Source organism: Cibotium barometz, chromosome 41 (genome assembly GCF_041138505.1).
Source record: "Cibotium barometz isolate CiBa-2024 chromosome 41, ASM4113850v1, whole genome shotgun sequence".
Classification (NCBI taxonomy): Eukaryota; Viridiplantae; Streptophyta; class Polypodiopsida; order Cyatheales; family Cibotiaceae; genus Cibotium; species Cibotium barometz.
Window position 1 is genome coordinate 25,322,780 of NC_141086.1, and position 10,474 is coordinate 25,333,253.

The 10,474-nt window shown below is 40.0% G+C and overlaps 1 pseudogene; it reads right to left on the reverse strand.

Annotated features, from left to right (window-relative positions):
• Positions 1–942: 942 nt before the first annotated feature.
• On the reverse strand, positions 943–2,004 carry LOC147614804 (uncharacterized; annotated as a pseudogene).
• Positions 2,005–10,474: the final 8,470 nt, after the last annotated feature.

The window sequence follows — 10,474 nt, forward strand, 5'->3', positions numbered from 1 at the left end:
TATTGGTGGGAAGGTGTATCTCCTTTTGAGTGACATACAAAACACATTTAGGATACGTGAAGACTACGCTCTATCTGCCATAGCTAGTTTTTATGATGTAGAGGAGGGATTTTTTTCAGAGGACTCTAGTGATGATGAGGTCCTCGAGTTGAATTTTGATGGCAAAGACTATCTAAGGAAGTGTTTCAATAAGGCAAGGCAGTATAGAGAGGATGGATTAGTCCCGGACGATCAGTCTTTCAAAAAGTTTCAAAAAGTTTCAGGAGGATCATAGTTTTGATAAGCAGGAGGACTCTACACAAGACTGGGTGGACAAGAGGATGCCGACAAAAGAGAGCTCAATAGATCTTTGGATCAACAACGCGTTTGTAGCAGATGAAAGCACTCAGGTATTGCAATCTCTCTCTCTCTCTCTCTCTCTCTCTCTCTCTCATATTTATGTGGTAATCAAATTTCTTGCAGGCCTTTATGGAAGAGTCATATCAATTTCTACAGAGGCACAATCGGAGCTACCATGGTAGAGATGCTGCATTATCTTACTAACTGAAGAGATTATCAACTGCAAAGATTTTGATCTACCATAATTCTATGAGCCAGCAGGGTGTCTTAGCAAATTTTTGTTCAAGACACTCTCTTGTTTTCTTGGCGGTACAATAATACCGAGAACATACGATAAGATAATTCTTGTAGAGAAAGTAAGTGGAGTAGATATTTTTGGATACTACCCTGGCTTCTAAGCTTCTAGGAGAGCTTACTTTCTTACATACACTGCTAATGCTCTATCCTTAGGTATAGAGAATCTTGAGGAGTTAGATGAGTATGGAAAACATTTTCTACTTAGATTCAAGCAACGAGCACACCATGTTAGCAATAAAGTACTCAGGGGACAGAGAATCTTGAGATTGTATTCAAAAATTTCTTGTATCATTACATTCTATTAATCTAGCGGTGATTTACATAAATCTTTTTTTCTCTCCATTTATTTTGTGCTTGGATAGCACTTGAGTTTTTAAAAGCATTAGATCTTTTTTGTTTTCTCTTTTCTATATCTCTAAGTGTCTGAAGCATCTTAGACAACTTTAAGGTTTCCTTCTTGTGTAGTTGTGGGAGTATTCTGCGGTAGAATCTCCTTCCTCCACCATGTTGTGTATGCCTAAAATATGCATTTTGTGCCATATAGTGTGACTTTTCCATCCCTTGCGTGTTCCAAATACTAGGGTTTTCATATTTTTGAATAAAAAATGGCATATGGTTATAGAGAATATGCTGCATATCAACAAAGAGAGAATTAGTTGTGCATCAATCTGTTGTGCATATCAACTAAAAGAACATAATCATGAACCTTACCATGTAGTGTGTTATGTTGGAATCTGTCCAAGCTATCTCATGACTCTTTTGAAAGTTTGCAGGTTGTCTTGAAAGCTCTTTTTATCTTGTTGTGTTTAGTTAACTTTGTCACACATTCTGAAAAGAACATCAATTGATCGCCAAACCTCTGCCTTGGCATGCCTTGATTCACTCTCTTGATCTTTCATTGCATTATGGAGTTTTTTCCATTGTTCGTACTTGATTCTGCTAATGTAGTTAGATTTATATATTTTTCTTCTCTTGGTGCTTTTGTGTTTCAACCTGTGGAGGGGTTTTGATAGAAATCTTCTTGCTTTAACACCTCCAATTGATGGTTTCATTGGTACATCCTTCTCATTGGTTGACTTCTTAGTGTCTTTCAGAATATAAAAGTTCCCTCCATGTAGTCCAATCTTAGACAACACCTTTTCCCAATGAGCAAAGGGATTCTTTTCTCTCTGGCACCTTCTTTATCTTCCAAGCAAAGCCAATGTAGAGAAACACCCATTTCTCAATGATACGGCACAACGCATGAAGGGTACAAATATGTACATTGATGAGAGGAATCTCAAATACAGGGCAAAAGTTCTCATCAATCAAATTTCGGTTTGGTGGTCTTCTCCACCACTTAGAGTCTAGCTCTTTTGTGGAATCCATGCAATAAAGATAGGGTGACCTTGCGTTAGCTCCCTTGCTGCAATTGCATAAGCACTTGAGAGTCTTGAGGTCATCTGCAAGATGCCACTGAACTTGGAAGTCTCCCTTGTCGACGTTAATGATTCTGTTTCCCTGCATCTGTTTGCTGATCAATTTAGGAATCGATGTATGATGAAACACCCAAAACAATGTTTCATGATCTTCTTTCTTGACCTTTTCAGATACATAGATGATGTCAACTTTCTTCCTAAACAAGAGAAAAACAAGTATGTAGATAAATGCAATATGATTCACGTCAAATGATCCTAGCCACCATATTTTTTTTTTCCAGATTGCACGCTGAAATATTACGGATTATCATCCTTCATGCATTTTTTGAGTGCTCTATTCATTAGTGTTATTGTCACTCTTTCTACCTTTTTCTCTTTGATAATCTCACATTCATCAAGCTTGATGACAAATTGAAGCACACCCCCTGTCTCCTCGTAAGTGATTTCATAGAACTCTACCATTATCTTTTGCAAAAGCTCCATATCTAGGAATATATTGTTGAATTGACTGTATTGAATGCTGCCACTTTCTCCATTTTGAACACCTTTTCAATGTGGTAGGGTTTACCGATGTATTGCAATAACTCTACATTCAGCTTGTCCCAAAATCTCCAGACATCTGTAGGAGTTGGAAGTAGTTTCCCTTTGATTCCCTTGGCATCATCAAGAACTGAAGATAGTGACTTCTGAATAGAATTGTAACCTCTTCGACTGACTCCATTAGTGTCCATAGCTTCTTGTATTTGTGGGTGAAGACTGCATTACTACTAACAAATTGTTCTATTATATCTCTTTTAACCACCTTGAACTTCTTTTCCTGCAACATTTCCTTTGCAATTATTGATATAAGCAAAGGTTTAAATTTCTTTGCTGGATGGATATTCGGATTAATATTTTCCTTAGCAGGACGCAATACAACCCTATAGTTACAACAATGATAATTTCTGACATTAAGAACATAGTCAATGATAATTTCTGACATTAAGAACATAGTCAATGATAATTTTTAACACAATCATACCTTATTGCTTGGATTCTTTTCTGTGAGCCACCTAATGATAAGTTCTAACATCAAGAACACAAAATAAACAAATCTTTAAATACATCTCTTACCTTATTGCTTGGATTCTTTTCTTTAGTCCACCCGAGCCAGGCTTCAGGTTCTCAAAGTTCTTGAGCTTTCTCTTCCTTTGTCGTAGTCCAATGCTTTTGCTGCTTGAACTGTTTCCATAGTCTTGCAAGTTCAATATCATTTTCCTCCATTATCAATTTTAGTGCCTTGCATTCTTCTGTTGAACGAGGAAGTTGAGCTGCTTGGTATTGAGAGTATTGCCTTTCATTATTTGCATAGGTAGCAATGGATTGGCAGTATCCTGGCAATTCATTGACTCTATCTCCTGTAAAATGTAATAGAGTTGTGGGATTAGAGAAGGGTGAAAAGATGTAAGGGAGAAGAGAGCTTGAGCTCTTGCAAGCACACACACACACTCACAAAACCCTAAAAGAGAGCACACAAGGTGAGAGGCTGAAAATCTTCTTCATCTTCATACAACACACCATATACAAAGATAAGAGTGCACACAATATGAAAGGTACTCAACCAAATACATACTAGGGTTCTCTATAGTATGAACCCAACTAAATGAGCTGGAGCTATAACTATGCTAGTCTCTAAAATGGCTGTGACACAGCCTGTCATCCCACAAGCCGCATATTACCCATGATCTCACCAACCATGCCAGTGGTGTAAGTGTGGGGCCTATTCCCCAGGCGGGTCATTAGTGTCCACCACCTCACTAGATGAGATCGATATCTCAACACTCCCCCTCGAGCTCAACTCCATCTCATGTACACGAAGCAAAGCCCTGAATTTACAGAGCTTCTCTGTACCCAATGCTTTGGTGAAGATGTCAGCGACCTGATCATGTCTGCTGACATAAAAAAGGTCAACATCTCCTGCTGCCAAAACCTTCTCTCTGACAAAATGGTAGTGGACCTCTATATGCTTTGTGCAAGCATGAAAAACTGGGTTCCTGGCCAACTGTATACTGCTAATGTTGTCACAGAAAATGACAACTTGTTTATCCACTGATAGACCCAAATCTGCAAGTATCTTTCTCAACCAAGCTACCCCACATGCTGCCATAGCAGCACCTCTGTACTCGGCCTCTGTACTAGAAAGAGTAATCGTAGGCTGTTTCTTGCTGCTCCAAGTCATAGCAGCACTCTCCAAAGAAAACATGAAACCACTAGTAGATCTTCTATCTGAGATACTACCAGTCCAATCAGCATCTGTGTACCCATGTACACATATCTCTGTCCCAGTTTCATAAAGTAGTCCACAATGCAAAGTAGACCTCACATATCTCAGTATGCATCTCAATGCATCCAAATGTGGCTTCCGAGGAACCTGCATGAATTGACTCACCAACCCAATAGCATAGCTCAAATCTGGCAGCCTGGTGATCGTCATGTAGATCAAGCTTCCTACTATGCGCCTATATGTAGTAGGATCCTCCAAAATCTCTCCTGAATCTGCACTCAACTTGCCATTCTGATCCAATGGCACTAAGATAGGCTTACAATTTGTCATACCATACTTGGACAACATGTCCAAGCCATACTGTCTGTAGTAATCCAATACAATGTAGTGACCTAATCACCTCAATGCCCAAGAAATATCTGAGCTCTCACAGATCCTTCATCTCAAACTTCTATCTAAGCAAGATCTTTACATCAAAGATCTCTGCATCATGGTCCCCCCCGTAATGATCAGGTCATCTACATAGATGACAACAAGAACAACCCCTCTATCACTGTGTCTCACATATAACGAGAAATCTGCATTGGCTACATGAAAGCCAATAGTGACAAGATATTCAAAAATCTTGTCAGACCATGCTCTTGGTGCTTGTTTTAAGCCATACAAGGCTTTCTTCAACCTCCTGCAAATATGCTCGGGGTGACTCACATCCTCATAACTAGGTGGCTGCAACATATACACCTCTTCCTGCAAATCCCCATGCAAGAATGCATTCTTTACATCCATCTGATGTAAAGACCATTGCTTTGATGCAGCCACCATTGCTATCACAACTCTCATTGTTGCCATCTTGGCAACTGGGCTGAAAGTTTCCTCATAATCAATGCCATATATCTGCGTATATCCTTTGGCTACCAATCTAGCCTTGTACTTGCTTATGCTTCCATCACTGTTATGTTTTACTTTGTACACCCACTTGCATCCAATGGCTTTCTTGCCTTCAGGCAATTGCACTAAATCCCAAGTCTCATTTCCATATAGTGCATCCATCTCCTCAAATGCATGTGGGCTCTACAACCTGTACAACTTTTGCCATGTATGCATAGTGATGTGCCACATAACCATCATACGTAAACCTCTACAACACAGGATTCTTCACTCTCCTAGATCTTCGCAGCTTTGCATTCATGGCTTCCATAGCCTTCTTTACGTCAGGTGTTCTCATAGCTGGTATCCCAAGATCCTCATGAAGGCTCATCTCTAAGCCACTAGACTCTCCATCAACATGAGAATGCCCTGCAAAAATTTCAGGCATACTAAGGGCTCAACCACTTTCTCTTTACCTTTATGTGATGTACTAATCACATTTACAGGACTGGTATTATGACGTAGCCTGCCACTCCATGGTCTATCAACTGAACCACTAGATGAGGACTCTCCTGGTACACTCTCTCAAAGACTGTGATTGCTGACTTGCATTCTGTGCAACCAAATTTTCACTCACATCAGCCCCAATAGCTTCTTTTTCAGCAGCATACCAGCTGCTCATCTCATCAAAAACAACATCCCTACTTACCCTCAACTCATGTGTAGTAGGGTTATAACACCTGTATCCCTTTTTCTCAAGGGAATACCCAATAAACACACATTTTTTAGCTTTTGGATCCAGCTTAGTTCTCAGCTCATCTGGCACATGCACATATGCAATGCATCCAAAGACTTTCAGATGAAACAAATCAGGTTTTCTGCCAGTAAACCTCTCCTCTGGGGTTACATCATGTATGGCTATAGTTAGAGTCTTGTTCATGATGTAAACTACTGTAGAAACAGCCTCAGTCCAATAGCTATGCGGCATATTCTTCTCTCCCATCAATGCTCGCGCAATCTTAGCAATGTGCTTGTTTTTCTGCTCAGCAACTCCATTTTGCTGTAGAGTGTATGTGCATGTAAACTATCTCCGAATACTATTCTTCTTCAAAAATTCAGAGAACTCATTAGAGAAGTACTCTCCCCCTCCATCTGACCTTAGGCACTTTACATATTTCCATGTTTGCTTTTCAACCATAACTTTAAAAATTTGAAAATGAGTGAACACCTCACCCTTCTCCTTCATGAAGTATACCCACACTTTCCTTGTGTGGTCATCAATAAATGTCACATAATCCCTGTAGCCTCCCCCATAGACATAGTCTTCGTAGGACCCCATACATCTGAATGCACAACATCTAGTGCATTTCTGCTCACATTTCTGTCACATGGAAATACATGCTTTGTTTGCTTTCCAAATTGGCATGCCTCACATATTTTCTGCATACCTTCAACTTTAAACTTTGGCAGCTGTGTCACAATTCCTTTAGTCTGTATAGACTTCATTCTCTGCACATTCACATGTCTAATTCTTTTATGCTAAATGTCTGTGTCTGCAACAATTCTTGAACCATTTGCAAACATCGCAGCACTCGCTTCAGGCATGTTTACATTTAATATAAACATTCTGCCCACTCTGTTGCCTTTTGCAACCAACCTCCACACTTGTCTTTAAAGTCTCAACATAACAACCATTAGGGTTAAACCCAACCTGCAAACCCTGCTCAATCATCTAGCCAACTGAAACCAGATTCTTTGTTATGTTCGGAACATGAAGTACATCTACAAGGTACTTCACTTTGCCATCCTCTACATAGATAATGGCACGTCTCCCAACATGGACAATTGGATGAGCAGTGTCATCCCCTGTTTCCACAAAACGTGGTCTTTCAAGGTTTTTCATCTCCTTGAACCACTCCCCTTACTTGTCATGTGGTTCGAAGCACCTGAATCAACGTACCATACATCACCTTTATGTGCTGCTTTAACATTTTCAGACATGGCATTAACGACATGCTGCATAATAAACAACCTTTCATTATCCTCATTGTTTCTGCTCAAGGATGCATAATTGTTTTACTACAATTTTCCATTTTGCATGTTAGCCTACTTCTTATAAGAATCTGCATGCACATGTCCAGGCTTACCACAATAAAAGCATTCACGTGTATCATTATACTGCCTTTGCCAATTTCCACGACCTTTTTGACTCCCCCTGCCTCTGAATTGGCCTCTTCCACCTGTGTGTTGTTGTTGTTGTTGTGAGTTCTGGGACTGTTGTTGTTGCTGCTACTACTGGCCATAATTCTGTTTACCTGCTCGGCCACCTCCTTGGCTGCGTCCACGGCCTCCTCTACCTCGTCCTCTTCCTAAACTTGTGTAGAAGGCCTGTTGCTCTGAACTGTTTTTATTTTTGTGAAGACTGTTGGTCTTCATGACATCTTGAACGCCTTGTATTGTGGCCCGAGACCACGTAGACAGAACTCCACTTTATCATCATCATCTACTGAAACACCAATAGATGCAAGGGATTCCACAATACCCTTGATCTTGATAGTCATTCACATACATACTCTTTTTCTCCACAGTAGTATGAAGTTCATTCTTCAACTGTATCTTTCGTGCCTTGGTATTCGTTTTAATAGAGTTTTACCAAGGTGTCCCATGCCTCGTTGGGGGACTTTGCATCCTATATGTGCCTAATCATGGTGTCCTGTATACTGATAGAGAGCCAATACATAACTTTTTTGGCTCCTTGGTTCTAATCCTTGAACTCTTTCACATCTGCAGCAGTCGGATTGATCTCCGGTATCTCTGGTGCCTCTTCATGCTCACCTTCTATGTAGTCCTAGTAACCCTTTCCCATCAGGAAACTTGTCAACTTGAACCTCCAAGCATGGAAGTTGTTCTTATCAAGATTCTCAGCAAACAACAATCTATTTTATGCCATCATTTGACATCTTGCCAGACACATAAATTTACCAGAAACAACACTCTTATTTGTCCTGCACAAAATGCTGCACATATTTTCTACAGCGGTACTGTACTACAGCGGTACTGTACTACACTCAAATGTCGCAACCAGTGACCTCAATGTGCATACATACACCCAATGCTAGCTGTTGACCTCCTTGCAGCACACACAATGTCTACACAACCAATCTGTCTTCCTGTAGTTCTTAAAACAGAGTTCTGCAGAGAATCGATGACTTACCCACAGTGCTCGAAATTGCCTACTTTTTGAAAAACAGAGGTCCCAACGCACCCGAAACGCGTTTTTGCCCCAAAAATTGTAGTCCAATAGGACAGAATAGTTGCCCTATAGCTTTACTCCCATGAAGAAAGCTCCTCAATCAAAGATCGTTTGCCAGTGCCTCCTGTATAGAGCTCCAGACAAGGGTGTAGTCACCAACACAAATAGGGAAGAGTAGATGAAGCTCTTACCCTCGTACCGCTTCCTGTGCTTCTCTTGCTTGCAGTCAGCTTAGCCCTTATCATGAACCAAGCTCTGATACCATGAAAAGGTGCAGGGGAGAAGAGAGCTTGAGCTCTTGCAAGCACACGCACACTCACAAAACCCTAAAAGAGAGCACACAAGGTGAGAGGCTGAAAATCTTCTTCTTCTTCACGCAACACTCAACACACCATATACAAAGATAAGAGTGCACACAATATGAAAGGTACTCAACCAAATACATACTAGGGTTCTCTATAGTATGAACCCAACTAAATGAGCTGGCGCTATAACTATGCCAATCTCTAGAATGGTTGTCACACAACCTATCATCCCACTGGCCGCATATCACCCATGATCTCACCAACCATGCCAGTGGTGTAAGTGTGGGGCCTATCCCCTAGGCGGGTCATCAGTGTCCACCACCTCACTAGACGAGCTCAATATCTCAACAAAGGGAGGATGAGAAGTGGTTGTAGGGTTGATAGGATAGATTGATCCATCACACCAAAGATCTATGTGCTGCACACCAGAATCTCTCATGTTTGCCTTATCATTTGATGAGAGCGTTGCAGATTATTTTTTGCGCTTTTGAATGGGCTCATACTACTCACTATCAAGATCAATGTGGAGATGATATTTTCTCTTATTATCTACTTCGTTAAGCTCGTTAGTAGAATGGTTGCTTACACTGTTGCCCTCCATGGACTACGTGTAAGAGTGAAGAGAGGGTGATAATATCTTGCTTATACTATCAAGGGGTTTATTAGAATTTTAATTCTAAGTGCAAAATGCTTTATTAAATAGCCCTATCTTGGTTTATAAGATTCGAAAATAACTACTTTATGACAAGATGACAAGAATTGTACTAAAATAAGGTTATATTAGGATTCTAATTTATGACAAGCTTGCAGCTATTCATAAATGCAAGAATAGAATAATCACATCTTAAAATTTAGTTGTTTTATATTTGTACATTTTTTCTGGAGAGAGAAAATAGGAATTCGGGATTTTCTTAGAAGGCCCTACAAATGATCTCCAGAATGTTCTAATGAGATTATATACTAGAGTACCATTGTACCAGAGGACATGAGAGCTAGAGACACCTCAGTTGGCTGCGGCAATCAGTTCATCAATCCCTTATTTTGGTAGTAGTGATAGTGTAGAAAATTGTTAGGAAAATAGTTTAGTTCAGAACCCCTTCCACTTGTCATTTTTGATTCACATCTTATACATAGGTACCATACATTGTGGAGAAGACTTGTACAAAGGGGCATTGCATTTGGATCACATTTGATCAGTCAAATGAGCTCTTCAAGTTGATTGTGCAGAGTGGCAGATTTGAAATAATGAATGTGAGTGTACAAACTTGACTAGGAGTCAAGTAGTAAGGTTCTGTGGGGTTCATTGTTGCAGGTATTTGTAGATCTTATAGTCATTTTTTTGTGCTCGATAGATATGGCAAAGACATCCAATCTCTTATTGACAATATGGTATGACAAGGTGTAAACCAATCACCACACCCTTGGATCGGAATTTGAAGCTGAGAGTTGATATTGGTGAGTTGCTAGATGATCCTACCATGTACAAACAGATGGTAGGTAGCCTCATTTATTTGGTTGACCATAACTAGACCAAATTTGAATTATGTAGTTGGATTTGTCATCCATTATATGCAGGAGCGAAAGAAGCCTCAATTGGATGCAATGAGAAGGATTCTATAATATGTGAAAACCACAGTAGAATATGGGCTCATTTACACAGTTGGTTGTGAGGTAGATTTATTGGGATATACAAATGTCGATTAAGTAGGTAGTATCTGTTGAAATGAGTGAT